This window comes from Manis pentadactyla, chromosome 1 (genome assembly GCF_030020395.1).
Source record: "Manis pentadactyla isolate mManPen7 chromosome 1, mManPen7.hap1, whole genome shotgun sequence".
Taxonomy (NCBI): Eukaryota; Metazoa; Chordata; class Mammalia; order Pholidota; family Manidae; genus Manis; species Manis pentadactyla.
Window position 1 is genome coordinate 125,491,624 of NC_080019.1, and position 16,749 is coordinate 125,508,372.

At 40.5% G+C, this 16,749-nt stretch overlaps 1 non-coding gene across 1 annotated transcript; it reads right to left on the bottom strand.

Annotated features, from left to right (window-relative positions):
- Nucleotides 1-14,268: 14,268 nt before the first annotated feature.
- Nucleotides 14,269-14,370, bottom strand: LOC118907120 (U6 spliceosomal RNA). The gene has a single exon (XR_005022715.1). It is a non-coding gene; the product is annotated as a U6 spliceosomal RNA (small nuclear RNA).
- Nucleotides 14,371-16,749: the final 2,379 nt, after the last annotated feature.

The following is a 16,749-nucleotide window of genomic DNA, read 5'->3' on the forward strand; positions in this document are numbered from 1 at the left end:
GTACACGATGGTAGGGATTTTATTTCTAATGAGCAAAGACTGGAAACACATTTGGAAGTCTGTCATGATGTCTCTTTTCCTACCTCAGTCGAGTGATCTCACTGGATTGAATTCTCCGTGGTTTGGCTCCAAGCTCTCTTCATTCCTATCTTCATCTTTCCAATTGCTGCTCCATTTTATGGTCCATAGTTTATCTTTAAGTTCTTGCTCCTTTTCATCTTCTTGATTCCTCTTCTTTCATTCAACCTGTTGCAAGTTCCCTCTGGTCCTTCCCTCCACTTAGTTTTATCAAACAGATTAGTGCACGTGGCAACAGCTGGGACAGAATCAAGAGAGACAGGCAACAACTTTCTAAGCCAGACTACATGATTTTCCTTTAAGGCTTTCTGTGCTTTTCCCAAATACTTGATAATAAATTGAAGAAAAGCTTTGTGGGGTGGCTAGGGAAACTGAGTCACCAAGGGAGTAAAGGATGCAGTTGGGTCCTAACATAGGTAAACAAAAGAACAAACTTCAGGTCATCTGATTTTTACTATAATCTTTGAGCCAATGAGATAACTGTTCCCCCTGGAGCAGAGGTTAGCAAACTACCACCCCTGGGCCAGACACTGCTTACCACCTGTTTTCATAATTAAAGCTTTATCAATGTACAGACATGCTCATTGGTTTACATATTAGCTCTGCCCACTTTCCTGTTATTGTGGCAACACTCAGGAGCTGCAGCAGAGATCTTGTGAACTGCAAAGACTAAAATATTTACTCTCTGGTCCATTATAAGAGAGATTTGCTGACTCCAGAAGCTGATGAAAACCTTGAACTTCATGGGCTTGATATTTCTCATACTTTACTCTAGAAATATGGTACAGAGCATAATTGAAGCTCAGAGGCTTCCAAGAAACTTGTCTATGTCCAGTTGTTTTCTTTTCCATCATTGGATTCGGGTTTTCCAGATAAACAGAACCAATAGGTTGTATATTTATTATACATATGTATTGTATACACATACATATGTGTATAAGTGTTATGTAATTATGTGTGTGTGTGTGTGTGTGTGTGTTAAATTTATTATGAGAAATTGGTTCACACAATTATGGACGCTGAGAAATCTAGACCTAGGAGACACAGTGGTGTAAGTTCAAGTCCGAGTCAGAGGTCAGGAGGACATGGATGTCCCAGCTCACAGACAGGCGGATGGAAAGAATTCTTTCTTGCTCAGACTTTTGTTCTATTCAGGCCCTCAATGGATTGGATGAGGCCCACCCCTATTGCGGAGGTGGATCTGCTTTACTCAGTGTACTGACTCAAATGTTCATCTTCAAAAACACCCTCCCAGATACACCCAGAAAAATGTTTGACCAAATATCTGGGCAAGGTGGGGCCCGTCAGACTGACATGTAAGATGGACCGCAGCCGTCCTCCTTCCCAGCCTGCTAGGGGCACTTGTTGGTGCGGCCTCTTCTCCCTCCCAGTCCAGGCAGGACACGTGAGGACCAGCGCTGCACTGTGAGAGCTCCTGGCCTTCATGTGTTAGTTTCTGCTCCAAGGAACGAAGTCCAGAAGGGAAACTGTCATATGTGATTCCAAAAGTGGTGACATATTAGTCCCTGTCCAGTCTGAGAAAGGGCACAGATCCTAAGGAGGACTAGCTCTGTAATTTGTATGATATGAAAATGCTGGCCCTTACCAAAGAAAACAAATACCCATCCCCCACTCCCCCACCAACTATTAAGAATTTCAAGATGGCAACAAGAGAGTTTAACCAAGTGCAGGACCCATCTGAGCACAGGGCCCTGTGCAAATGTGCAGGTTGCTTGCCCAGGAAGCTGGTTCCAATCCTTGGACTTTGGAGACAAAAGTCTTGGACTAAAAGAGACATTGAAGGGCACCTATTCATAGATCATGACAACTGCACTGTGAAAACTGGCTATACCACACTTCTCAGCTGACTGCCTGGGGCGAAAGTGTAGCTGGCCCAGCAGCCCTGGAGGGGGCCCACCAGGAGTGCACGCTCCTCTGACCAGGCACCAGCTGCCAGACTGTGCCCTCTCTGGATCTAAGGAGCGTGTCTGGATTCACAAACTATGCAGCTCCAGCCTCCGCACTGGCTCTCCCCCCGTCCCTGGGTGGTGTTTCTGGTGCCCTATGGTGGAGAGGTTTGACCTGCAATTTTCATGCCTGAGGATTGGGTTTCACAGGAAATGTTTAAAAGAATTTAATACGAGGCAACACACACACACTAACAAGGGCATGCTGCTTTTGTTCTTGTTGCCTTGCCAGTAAGAACTTCTATCCTTAGTGCTCTCTTCTCTCTTGCCTCTTCCTGACTTGGTTTTCTCCACCTTTGTGGTGCTCCTCGGTGCCCGTTTCTGAGCCCTCGCTGCCACCCAGGTCTCCTTTCCCTCCTGGGCAGCCCGCCCCTCTCGTTCTCTACAGTGAATGAGTACATGTTGTTTCCAGTTTCCTTTCCACCTTCTCCAATCTCCTTTCTCCTTATACTCTTCATTCTGATCAGATTTTCCCCCTAATTTCTAGACCTTGAATCTAAGGACTGACTGTCTCCCTTTGTCCTCTTGAAAGGATTACACCATGAAACTTGTACTTAATCATGGCTCCTGCCTTCCCTGTTTCTGTTGTTTTCTTGACTTATATCCAGTCTTCTATCGTCATTAGATTGTTGAAGTGTCACAATAAGTGACCAGCCAGTCTGAATGCCTTGCCTCATTCATCTTTTGTCTTAGTTATACTCACCCTCCCATTTTCTTAGGACCTTACTTAGTTTATGTGTCCAACCTTGACATACCACTGAGAGGAATATCATCCACTATGTATCCCATCACAAAGTGAAAAGAAACACTGAGCACATAGTATATGCATGATTTGCCTCCATTGGAACGTGCTATGAGGAAAAGATTGGGAGTTAAACCATGTGGTGGCTTAGCACCAGCTGGTGGTGTTACCTGAAGCCAGCTTGGTTGTGTTATCAGGTGGCTTTAGGGTAGACGAGGAACAGCTCACAGGTTTGAACATTCCATCTGTTGCTCAGAATAGCAAGGTATACCTACAGGCACTGGCAATGAATCAACTGCCTGAATTTGCCTTGTGTCCTCTTGAGTTACGGAGAATACTCATGAAAACTGTGCCAATGATCAGAAGTTACTTGACTTTCAGTTGCTGAAATTCAGGCCTTAGAAATCTGGGAATTGGGTTTACACATTAAGTTAGTGTTTGGTTTAATATACCATTTGTGCCAGAATATATTTTCCATTTTCTTCCTACGTCTTTCTCTCTCCCTCATCCAGTCAATCAACAGATGGGTCAATCCCTTTGTTCATGAGGAAGGGGTATTGGTCTTATTTCCACTTTATTAGCTGTCTTCCAGCCATGACTTTCATCACCTCATAGGTGTACATTGCATGCCAAGTACCTCAAGTTTCCCTTATGTTTAGAGTCTGCTTGCTGAATGATGTAATAGCCACCTGGCTGGCCCTCTCTGGTAGTGCCAAAACTTGTCAATCCATCATTTTCATAAGTGCTAGAAAATTCTTCTTTAACGTTTTACAGAAAAAATTCACCATAATTCCTGAGCAAGTCTCCTGAATCTCTGACTGCCTAAAATATTACACCTCTTGGATTTACTCCCCCAAACTCCATGGTGGAAACATGGTTGAAACCATGAGTTCCAGCTTTCTGAAAGTATACTATGAGTGGGCAATACCTAAATTAAAATGCAGGACCAAGAAGATTTGGGATGTTGAAAAAGAAAGGACTGTGAGGTGTATTGCCTAGAGTGAGATGTATACGGACAATTTGTGCATACATGGCTATGATGGCCAAGAAGGGTAGCTATTTAACATGTCAGCAAATTAAGATTAAGCCTTGCTTACCTCCAGCATAAATCTTCTCTCTTGTGGCCTTGGTTGTTTTGCAGAAATGATATTTTCCCTCATGTTTAGAGTCTGCTCCATTACAGTGCATTTTCTTGAATGCAGAAGTTGTGGTAGATATTATTCTGGTGCCATTAGCCTTCTCATTTTAGAAAAACCTATCATCTGTGATACTGAATAAACTTGAAGATCTCATATTAATTTTTTTAATGCCTTGCACTTTCTATTTCTGCATACTCAAGTTGTTCCTTCTGCCTAGAGCATTTCCCATCTCTGCCTGGATACTTCTACCTACTCTTAAAAGTCAAGTTTACAGTGCCGTCATCCTCAAGAAGTATTTGTTATGCCTTACCAGCAAAATTAATCTCTTCCTTGTCTCTTCTCTAGCTCTTGGTTTATGCACCTTCTTGAGCAAGGATCATGGTTTGCCTGGCACAAGGGCAGCTAATTCCCAGGAAAGATCTTGATTCTTTTTGCATTGCTGGTAAATTCAAAGTAAGGACAATTACTGGTTTGACCTTATAGTCCTCATGGGGCCCAACAAAGTGCCTTGTGTATAATAGGTTCTCAATAACTATTTGTTGAATTAAATTAGATTACATTTTATAAATGTTTATAAATGAGAGAGTTTACATGGTTTACATACAAAAAAATCTGTTGGGATAAAAATAGGCAAATGACAAGAACTTAAAAATAGGCAAATGACAAGAACTTAAGTTGGAAGGTTACTTCTTACACAATGAGGTTTTGTCTTTTTGGATTTTTGGAAGGCCTCTCAGAAGCTGTGCTTCCTAAAGATCCTGCTGCTGTAGTGTTTTGCCCACATGCTAAAAGGCATCAGAATGGATTTTGATAAAACAGAATATTTTCAGGCATTCTAATCAGCCCAGTCTGCCAAATTCTTGGCCTTTTGGTATGTGCTGCTGAGTAACGTCAGATGCTCACATGTACACACATTGACATTTACAAGGCATGAGGTGGGCTCAGCCAAGTTCACAAACAAAGCCCCCCTTTTGATTGGTTCACCAGAACTTCCTCAGATGCATTTATTTTTTGCTACTGGAGGGACTGACAGGCGGCTGGTATCAAATGAATTTCCATTCATTTCTTTACTCCAGGAAATAACATCTACATACAAGGGCCAGATACTCTGTGAAGCTGTGGATTCATGAGGTTACATACACAGTGGCCAGAGGACCCTGGGCTGCTCTGCCATGGGCGCTGGTGGAAGCAGCATGTAGGCTAGGGCTGTTCCAGCACTTCTCTGGTGTGGGAGTTATAGTGATGGAAGTGAACAGGGCCCTGCTCCAAACACGTACCGAATAATCTTAGAAAATTCCAGACAAAAATCCGAGAGGTCTACCTTCTTCTTTCTGAAAATGAGTGTCTTTTACCTTAAAAAAGAAAATAAAAATAAAAAATAAAAGGAAAGCACTGTTTTACTTTTGAGCTCTATAAAAACATCCGAATATACTTAGTAACTTCTGGAATTCCATGGCCTTTTCAGATGGAATAGCATCTCAAAAAGGAGAGAGCAGGACAGTGTGTGTGTGTGTGTGTGTGTGTGTGTGTGTGTGTATGTGAGTTTGAAAAGTCTGAATCTATGTCTAGAGAAAAATAGGTAGGTTATATGAAATAATTTTATAAGACCAAGCAAAATGAATTCTATTTTCAAAATGTTGCTGTTTTATGAAAGGTGTTTTTTTTTACATTGTATAGTTAAATCTAAGAGTGGTGACTAGCTCAGGAGACAAAGTACTGCTGAGAATTCAAACTGCTTCCCTTGAAGGCGAATGTAGGATTTATGAGTTCCTGGACACTGTTTTCCTGTTTAGTCTCAGGATACCACCAATTGCACCCTTTCTCCAGCGGGGCTGAGAAAGTTAACTCTTCTGCTCCCACCAGGGCTCCACGGGATGGGGAGGCTCCCAGGACATATTGGGCAGTCGGTCTGCGGGAATGCACACACTTATGATGGAGGGCACCAGGGATGCGGAAACATCTGAGCCATCTCCTGGCACTTTTACCACCTAACTCTGCAGAATCATTATTATTAAATTTTGAAGTCATTTTGTGGAAAGGAGGCTGTGGTGATGCCCATTCAGAGCCTAGCCACAGATGGAGAAGGATGGCATCACTTGCGCATGGGGATGGCGGGTGATACCTGGCCAGACCTCCCAGCCTCCACAGGGTGGTCCTGGCTGCAAACTGTGTGTTGTAACAGCACCACCACCTCACGTTTTAGATGGCTTTCTACTTTTCAGGTTCACCTCATACTCACTGTCTTTATTTATTCTCCTTGTTTATGTAACTGGTCACATGGGTATTTATTTATTTAAAAATATTTTTATTGAAGTATAGTCGAGATACAATATTATATTGATTTCAAATGTACCATAGTGATTTGACAGTTATCTACATTATTAAAAGCTCCCTCCAATAAGTGTGGCCACCATCTGTCACCATAGAAAGATGTTGACTATATTATTGACTATATTCTCTATGCTGCACTTTCATCCCCGTCACATGCATTGTCCTTACAATGGCTCTGGGAAGCACGCACAGCCTGGCCTCATTCCTTCTCTCTCTCTTCAATTCCCCATTGGAGGATGACATGTGTTGCAGTGACTTGCCTAAGGACACACAACCAGTAAAAGACTGGATTTTTAAATTCATTAATGGAGTGGAACCCTGTTTCCTGATGGCTAACTCAGGACTCTGCCTGCTGTGTATGGGCAGTCAGGATCCCAGCCAGATGGAATGGATACAACTAGGAGCATGTAAGCATGCTCTCTAGTGGAAATGATTTCCAATTTTTTTTTTATGATAGAAGAAGAAAATGTGTACTACATTACAAGAATAATAATTTTCAATACATGCCCTTGGAAGAAGCTTCAAGATTATTGTAGGGCTTGTCTATGTCTGAGTCACAGTTAGAACTCAGTCTCTACCCACCTAAGTTAAAAATGTATTATTTCATGATATCAGGGACAAGGCACAGCCTGATGAGATGTTATTTACTGAAATAACAGCTATTTATTTGATCTTTTTAACTTTTTCACTCTCTTGTCGTTAGGATGACCCAGATAACCAACTCATTAGTCTGCTAAAATAGTTCATTAATGCTATTTTAAGGCATTTCAATTTTCTATTTGCCTCAGCTCTGTAATAATGGACTTTTTTCCTTTGGGGCCAACTAATCTGTTCACTGGAAAATAAGAACTGAGAAAATGTAGATTAGAAATTGGTTTCAGGACTTAAATGCAGCAACTTAATTTTAGAGCTTTAAAAAAATTGAGTGAGAACCAGTCAGTCCAAAACAAGATAGTTGACTAATCTGTTTTTAGACTTTAAAGTTAAAAGTTTGATATTCTGTTCTATTCATTATTTTCCTATATACTGTATGTGAATTGAGAGTTTTCTTTTTAAAACAAAATTTGCTCACTGCAGTCCTAAACAGAACAAGGATGCTAAAAATTGACTTTTTAATTTTTTAAAAAATCTACATCATTTGTAACATCTCTGTGCCCTTAACCAAATAGATTTAGGTACATGATTTTTAAAAAGAAAGGAAAAGAAAAATATTTTTATTCTATTACTTCTAGAATAATCCATGGTGGAATTTTTAATCAGCACATGGTACCTATATTAACCTTCTCTTTCAATCATTCTAAGCTCAACAATGTTACCTTGAACAGTAGATATAGTCACAAGCATCATACCAAATGATAGCTGGTTCTTTTCAATACCATTTATGAATTCATAGATCCAGTAGGAAGCCAACAGCTCTCAGAAGTACTAGATACTGAATACCTCAGGATTTCCCTGTGGCATGATACTCAAGTAATGCATCTTAATATTCTTTGAAGCCTCCAAACATGGTGAGTTTGGAAGAGCTGGTTGAAATGTTGTGTAACTAATATCAAAAGCTCAACTATGTTTTGGTTGCCAAAATTCTTTCTTTCATTTTTTTAAGAGAGACTGAACCAGGTTCTATTCTTGGCTATGATGCCAATGAGCTGTATGAACCTGGAAAGTCACTTAACTCCTCCGAGACTTTGTTTTCTAATCTGTAGAATAATTTTGGCCTAGAAGACATCAATGGTTATTTACACAGTTATTACATTTTTCTCTTATATTGTCAAGTATTGTGATGTTTTACACAAAGTGGGAACCTTACAGCTACTGCTTAAAAATCTTCAGGGAACCTAATTTCACACTTAGAAGATTGTTCTTTTTTTTTTAAAAACTCATTCATGAGGTTTCTATGTGGTCTAGACATATGCCTGAATTCCTTCACATATTAATATATCTTTTCACTGAGTTGTGAATACTATAAGTTCACACATTGTGTATATCAGAAATATTTACTTGCCCGTTAGTCCTTTCTACCTTCAAAATGAGCATAGGGTTGCTTCTTAGCAAAGCAACGGCCCATTCAATTAGGGTAGTTAAAATAGTGATGATGAAACAACTGACTTAATAACTGATTATTTTTATTTTTCAACTAGTTGTTTTGGTGTGTAAACACACAGTTTGCTGTCTTGTTAGAGATTAGGCAGATTTTTCAATGAGAACGCTGTTGCAAAGCCACAGAAAACACGTCTGATGTTCTTGTAAAAGATGCATTATCTCTCTCTGATTATACTTATTCTAATTTCTTGGTAGACTCATCAGTTTCAATGGCTGAGAGCCATTCCTTGTAATACTCATCTTGCTTCTGAAACTACCATCATTTTCATACTGTGAAATAATGGCAAGATTGCTTCTTTGAGGGTCAGAGTCTGAAGATGAAGTTTAAGGTTACCAAGTGCCTAACAATATGGATATTCACACTTCTTGACAGGAATATCAAACTTTAAAAAACTCCACTCTTTTTTTAAGAGCAGTTTTATGTTCATAGCAAAATTGATAGAGGGACAGAGATTTCCCATATACTCCTGCACCCCCGCACACGCAGAGCCTCTGTTATACCAGAGCAGTATGTCGATTATCATTGATTCAGTTACACTGACACATCACAATCAAAGCCAATACTTTTCCTTGTGGTTTACTCCTGGTATTATATAGTCTATGAGTTTGGAAAAACGTATAATGCCATGTATCCATCAGTATAGCATTATATGGAGTATTTTCGCTGCCCTAGAAATCCTCTGCCTATTCATCCCTCCCTCCCCCCACCTGCTGGCTACCACTGAATTTTTACTGTCTTTGTAATTTTGCCTTTTCCAGAATGTCTTATTGTTGGACTCACACCGTATATAGCTTTCTCAGATTGGCTTCTTCCAATTAGTAATATGTACATATATCTCCTCTATGTCTTTTCATGCCTTGATAGCTCATTTATTTTTTAGCACCCAATAATATTCAACTTCTGGCTGTGCCATAGCCCATTTATCCATTTACCTACTAAAGGACATTGTTGCTGCTTCCAAGTTTTGGCAATTATGAATAAAGTTGCTATAAGCATCTGCGTGCAGGTTTTTGTGTGGATGTATATCTTCAACTCTTTGGGTAAATACCAAGGAGACCACAATTGCTGGATCATATGGTAAGAGTATGTTTAGTTTTGTCAAAACAGCCAAACTGCTTCCAAAGTGGCCGTATCATGTGGCATTCCTGCTAGCAATGTCTGAGAGTTCCTGCTGCTCCACATCCTTGTCAGTATTTGGAATTGTGAGTATTTCAGATCTGGCCAATCTAGACTCAACCTTTTTAAAAGGTGATATGGCTGTTAGAAACTTTGTGTGGAATTTTGGCTGTCCTTTATGCCAAGAAATAGGTCTGTGCTCTCAAGTATTTTCAAATGGACTCTGGAGGCAGGCATTTGGATCCTCTGACCTTGAAGAACTTATTTCAAATTTCTGTTTCTCAGTTTCTTCTTCTAGAAAATGGGACAATAATAGCACCAACCTTACAAGTTTGTGTGAAAATATGTGTGGAACAGTGGTTGGTACATATAAAACACTATGTAAGTACTATTATGATTATAGAGATTCCAATAATTATTTTTGCTGTTGAGAAGCAAATCATATTCTTGTTTGCGATGGAGGCATAGACTCATAGGGTTTTGGGGTTCCATGGACCTTTAAAGGGTAGAAAGCCCAACCTCTTGGCCAATGCCTGAATTTCCCGCAATAGCAATGTTAGGAAGTAGAGCCGACTTGGAGAGCTGAATACAGACTTCCATTGGGTGGGCAAATTAACCCTGCATCAGAAATCCCAGATACCAGGTCTCCAAAGTCTTGATAATATCTTAAAAGTAGATCACAAAGTGCATAGTGTTTATTGTGCAATAAGATTTACCAAACATCTAGATCAATTTGCTCAAATACAGATGATTTAGTGGTTTTGGTAACATGAATAATTCAAGTGTTTGGAGAAAGCAAACCAGAAAATGGAAATTCTATAAATATTCTATGGAACAGAGTAGGAATATTCCCACCCCACCCTTGACAGTGGAAAGAGGGACCAAGTTTTAATGCAGCTGAGCTTCATATAATGGATAACTGAGCATGTTTTCCCCAAGGATGGAATATTTCTTTCCATTTCTCTATATCCAATTCACACATGTTGTGTCATCTAAAAATAACTTGAGGAAAAGAATTGAATGGTCCAATATTTGATGGAAACTGGTGTAAAGAACAATGGCATTGCCAAATGGGAAAAAAGAAAAGAACCTACTCCAGTATACACCATTCATTAGAAGTGTGTGTAAATCCACAAGCAGAAGATGCTTCTGTATCTAGAGGGGTTTTCCCTTCAAAGTTTTCAGAATTATATAACATGAACATTCACTTTACCCTAGCAGTGTGGTAGGAGTATTGTGATGCCAGAAAGCAACTTCATCTTCATGCCTGGACATCTCCTTTGAGGGCTGTGTACCACTGTGGGTCTTTTCTTTTCATTTTCACAGAGGATCATCCAAAGCAAGCTAATGTGTATTTCAAACATGATTACCCATGGGCTTGAAGGCTTTAAAGCCGATCTGTGCAGACTGCACTAAGTCCCACATAGATTTAGAGAAGCTATTCACAAGGGATCTGCTCCAGCACTTTTACAGATGAGTACTGAGAGCCAGTGAGGATCAATAGCTTGACTGCAGTCACACAGACGGAAGGACAGAACGGGCTTCCCGCCTGGGTCTTCCAGCACAAGACTAAATTTGCTTCCCTTTACCCTGAAACTTTCTGCTCCTCAGGGAACAACAACCCCTGATCTCAGCATTATTTTTAATTCCTTTTTTTCTCCTTCGCTTCCACATTGAAAGCATCAGTTACATCTGTAGACCCCATTATCACAGCATATGTGCCCACCATAAGCAGTAGACCCCTCCAGGTATGTCCATCTCATTACTACTAGTCAATCATCACTGCATCTTGATGCACTATTGCAAGAGGCTTCTTCCTCTGTAGAAGAGAGGCTAAAAATAGTGTCTACCTCATGGAGCTGCTGAGACACTGAACTGTGTAGGCATGGTAACAGTGATGAAGTGCACAGACCCTGCCTGCCACAGAGAGCTGTGTAAGTGCCAGCTGTTCTTACTGCAGGATGTGTATATATTATTTACATCCATATTGCTTTGTTTTATATGTAGAAAACATGACATGTATATGCTTTCATTATTATATATACTACATTATATACATAGTGTTAGCTACTTTTATTATTCTATGATTTGATGGTGTAACAAATAAAATGTGTTACAAGATTTGGGAAATACCATAAACTCAATGTTAGCCATTCCTTTCTTAGTTGGCTCTTAACAAGATCAGCCCAGTTTCTCCGGGGAGTTAGTCTTCCTTCCTTCCTTCCTCCCTCCCTTCCTCTCCCTCCCTTCCTTCTACTTTAAATAGGTTTTATGTATTGTTTGTAAGAACACCTAGCATGAGATCTACTCTCTTAACGAATTTGTAAATGCGCCATACAGTATTGTTAACTATAGGCACGATATTATACAAAAGATCACTAGAATTTACTTGTTTTGTATAACTGAAACTTTACATAACGCTTTTGAAGTAAATAGCATCAGAACAGTCAGCTACCACAAGCGTCCTGAAGATGGCAGCAGAGGGTCTGGAAAATGCTACAGGGCTTTGTAGACACGGTATACGATTGGAAGCGGGGTGGGGGGAAAGTTATCCTTTGGGCCTGTTTTGGTATCTTAAAATTCCCTTTCATTATTACTATTGCTGGGAAAGGGTGTGCCATGATATTTCGGAAAGCGTCTCTAATGCAAATGATATCTGGGAAGCGGGAGCTGCTATTACTCATTAAAACCTCAGGCAAAATGAGAACATTAGTGCATTAATAAGATGCAAAGAAGTGGAACTGGTGGTGGTGACATAGAGGGCGAGTGGCAGGAAAAAAATGGCCTGGGTTTGGACGGGCACTCCTTTGGCCCCAGGAATCCTTGCTTTGTAGCAAGGGGCACAGCCACCAGACGTCAGAGTGAACCCTCTAAATCTCGCGGCCAGAGCAGAGACCCCTCTTGTCCCGGTCTAAGGCTTGAAAGCCTGAAACAACCTCATCCATATGCTTTAAATAATATGTAGATTCTACAGAGTCTATGTGTATAAATCAGATGCTCGGCATCTATTAGAGACCAGGGGATTGGTGAAATGGAGAAAAGGAGACCAGAAACATTGTGCTAAAGGTTCGAATGGGCATTCTCTGCAACTAAATATGAAATACTTCATATATATACCACTAGATGGAAGTATTGCACCACAGCACACAGTGGTACCCTGCACAATCACAGGTCTCCCATTTGCAGCGGTAATTGAAGTTCGGCTTATCAGGAGCAGTTATTCTTTATTTTCACTGTTTCTGTAAACAAAAAAAATATATTTTTGTTAATAGTGGCTGCTTTAGGTATACTTCAGTTACTGTTTGGGAAGACGGGAGTCTAAAAGTTGTATTGTCTGTGACTCTACGGATTTTATGATTCAAAATTATCAGTGAAAAAAGTGAGCAGCATGAGAGTTGAAGTATAATATCCTCAGGGCTACAATATATCAACTGCTGCAAAATTGTAAGACAAAACAGCATAAAACTATTAAGTTCTTAATTTATTCTTTTTGATTTAAACTCTGTGGGTCTTTCCCCCTAAAATCATAAAACAAAATGGTTACAAAATATGGTTTCATGGCTTACATGCTTTATAACCATTTATGTATTAAATAGCTCTCTGCAAACGCATTTATGTGGCTGAAGAGATTGAAAAGGTGATTATCAAATAATGTATGTAAAATACCTAGCATAAACCTCACATGTAGCAGGATGGATATTAATGGAGGCTGTTGTTCCACTTATTGAGAAGAAATAAGAGATGAGGGAATGAGTACAGTAATCCTTTACTACCATAATCCAAGAGCAGCCAGACAGTGAATACCAGGCTATAGCTTTAGGAGAAGCATCACAGTGAGCTGTCTGCTGTGACTCCTTAACTGGCTATGTCTGACCCTGCAGATCACAGTGTTCAGCAATGAACTATAAATACCTTTCAAGACTTGCAAATCCATAGTTTTCTATTTTGCTCAAACTGATTTAAATCTCCAATGCACATTTAAAAGAACACTTCTGGGGGCAGCTTTTGCTGGAATCTGCCTAGTGTCTGGTATCTTTCATAGCCTCAGAGCAATAGAACATTCAGTAGCCACAGTGACGTGCAGCTTCAAGACACTATTGGATGATGCAGTGCATGATGACAGGGAAGGATGAGAGCCCCTAATGGCTGGAAGCATCCAACTTTCAACACCTTTCCTTGTTTTAGGCTGCTTCCTCTTCCTAGCAGGCACAGATGGGCTGAATTCCTTAATTAAGATCTCTTGATTGGTCTAATTTAGACTCTTGTCATTCATCGAGTTTTCTTTCCTCCCTCCCTCCCTCTTTCCTTTCCTTTTTTTTTTCTTTCTTGGCATCCTAATGTTTGTTTCTGTAATCTATTCATACTAGGTCCAAATGTTAGATGTAAGCACTTTAAGCTCTTATTTCCTGATACAGGCTGCATCATGTCCTCCCTTCCCCCGATTCCTGTGTTGAAGTGAGGACTTCCGGTACCTCTGAATGTAGCTGTATTTGGAGACAGGGTCTTTGAGAGGCAGTTAGGTTTATATGAGGTCATTGGGGTGGGCCTTAATCTAATAATCTGTGTCCTAATAAGTAGAAATTAGGGCACAGATAGGTCTGGAGGAAAGACTACACGAGGACCAGTGAGAAGGCAGAACATCTACAAGCCAAGGCAGGAGTCCTCAGGAAATCGGCCCTGCTAACATCCTGATCTTGGGCTTCCAAATTCCAGACCTGGAACTTTCTGTTCTTTAAGCCACATAGGAAGTGGTACTTAGTTTTAGCAACCCTAGCAAATGAATGAATCCCCTTGATTTTTTTTTTAATACAGAACACTAGAAATTTGCTCCTTGCACAGGGGCCCTGCTAATCTTCTCTGTACCATTCCAACTTCTGAATGAATGAATGAATACTCCCCTTAGATTTGTTGACCCCAAAATTTACCAAAGCTTTTAAAAAATTGGCTTTCCTGTATTTTGGGTCTCATCCCAGCTGTTGTCACATGCCACCATTGCAGCGTATTTGGCAATAGTGACTACATTTGTGTGAGTGTGAGTGGACACCAGATCACAGTATTTCTGAATTTGCATGGCACTTCTAACATGTACAGCACACCAAGTAGTTTAATATTTAATATTACTGTGTGTGTGTCTATAAGCATGAGCAGGAAACGAAACAAACTTAAAATGTGGGGGTATGTGGTTGAGAAGGAAAGAAGACCTTAACCAAAGAGAAAATTCTGGTCTAAAATGTGTTCTTACTCTTGTGCTGGCACAACTTTTCTCCCTCAGTAGGATGAACACATGTCTATATAGCTCATTAAAATTCCTGTGTTTGGGTGAAAATATTGAAATACTGCAGGTGGCAGCATGACATCACGCATTATTATTTTAGCGCAAAACCACGTCATTGTCCTGCCTTTTTTTCTCTTTTTCTTTTTTCTAGTGGGCAAGTTACTGGAACCTTTTAAAAAATGATTATTTATGATGAAAACTTGGAAAAGCAATTATGCCTGTTTTTCAAGTTTACTCCCATGGCCTGTACTACAAAGTACCAATCAGCAACACCCCCTGGAAGAGCCTCTAGGCAAGTATGCTGTTATTCTAGCTACCCACTTGGAGAGTCCCAACCTTAGACTTAAGCATAATTTGAAAGTAAACCTCAGAGATGTGCCCAACTGTCTTTCAAGTTCCTAAAGATAAGTTTACCCAATGATAACAAAGAAGTAATTATTCTGAGAACTTATGGGAACAAACTGATGGGACTGAGAGCTGCCTTTTAGAGGAAGACACTCATGCTATTCCATAAAGAACATACAGATACTGTTTAATTTATCCCTATTCATTTTCTAACCAGAAAAACAGCTTCTTCAGGGAACTCCAATAATGACTGTTCTCAGCAAAACCTAAAACTCTAAGCCAGGGGTCAGCAAGTTTTTTCTGTGCAGATCGAGATAGTATTTTCAGTTTCTGGGCTGCGTGGTATCCATCACAACTCTGCTTTCTGCCTGAGAAGCAGCCCATAGACAATACATACATTAATGGATGTGGCCTTGTTCTCATGAAACTTGATTTGCAAATGCAGATGATCAGATTTAGCTGTGGGCCACAGTCGGCCAACAGCTGCTGTAAACCTGGTGTGGATAAAGTGAAGGTTCCTGTGGCCAGGATCCTCATCTGGTCCTGGTCGGCTAGCTCACTACATACGTGTAGGCAATACATTGCTATTGACTCTATAGAAAGAGCTCTGCCCAGTGCTCTGCACAGCGACATGGTGGCAGGGCCACACAGCTGCAAGGCTGCAGGAGAGCAGAGGCTGGAGTGGTGGCAGTGCAGAGAACAGAGACTGAGACGGCTGCGGGGGTGGAGAGGCCCAGAGACAGAGACTGGCTTGCTGCGTGCAGACTTGTCTTGAGTGGGCAGGATTCTAGTGATTACCTGCCACCATGGGGATGAAGTTGGGTATAATCCCTTTTCACCCCAAGAACATTCTATTGTCATTCTTTGGTCTCATTGAATCCATAGTGAGCTTGCCTGAGGCTGAAACCCATTGGCAGGACACCTGGGCTTGCTCTCCCTCTGAGGAAGATACTGCCTGTATTAGGTTTGAAGTTTTCTGTAGTGATTTCTCCTCCCTTATCTTATTTTTCCTTTGAGGAAGCCTGTGCTCCACGTATATTCCAAGCATGATCTTGTGCCATCTTTTTTGGAGGTAAAATGTTGGACTGGATGGAATAGGGAACAGACTTTTGAGCTTGGAGGTGACTCTGATCATAGAGTTGGCCTGGGCATATCTCACTTTTTGTTACTTCTTTCCAAGGGACCCATCTGGTCGGGCTCAATCTCAGGGATAAGGTTTTAGAGTAGTTTTGTGCTCCAAATAAGCCCAATTATGTAAGTGTGAAGGTAACGGGGCAAATCCTCTTTAGGTATCATGGGGGTAAAGCATGTGCCTATTAACTAAATAACCAGTTTAGGGAGTAAATTATATTACTAATTATATTAGAGGTTATGTACATATATACATTTATAAACAGTGCCCTGTATATGAAAAAGTGCATTAAACGATTCTCAAAAATGTGGTGTATTTATAAATATATTTATCAATCATCAGGTTCCATGGGCACTAGTTCCAATGGTTCAATCAAGGCCTCCTGCTAATGTCTAATCTTTGGCCCAAGATGGTTCAGATGTAGATAATGAGGATGAGTTTGTGGAAATCAGCAAACATGAGCTCCTCAGGCTATCTTAAAGGAGCCCTGAGTGACTCTAAACTGTTTATTTCTCTATAGGGA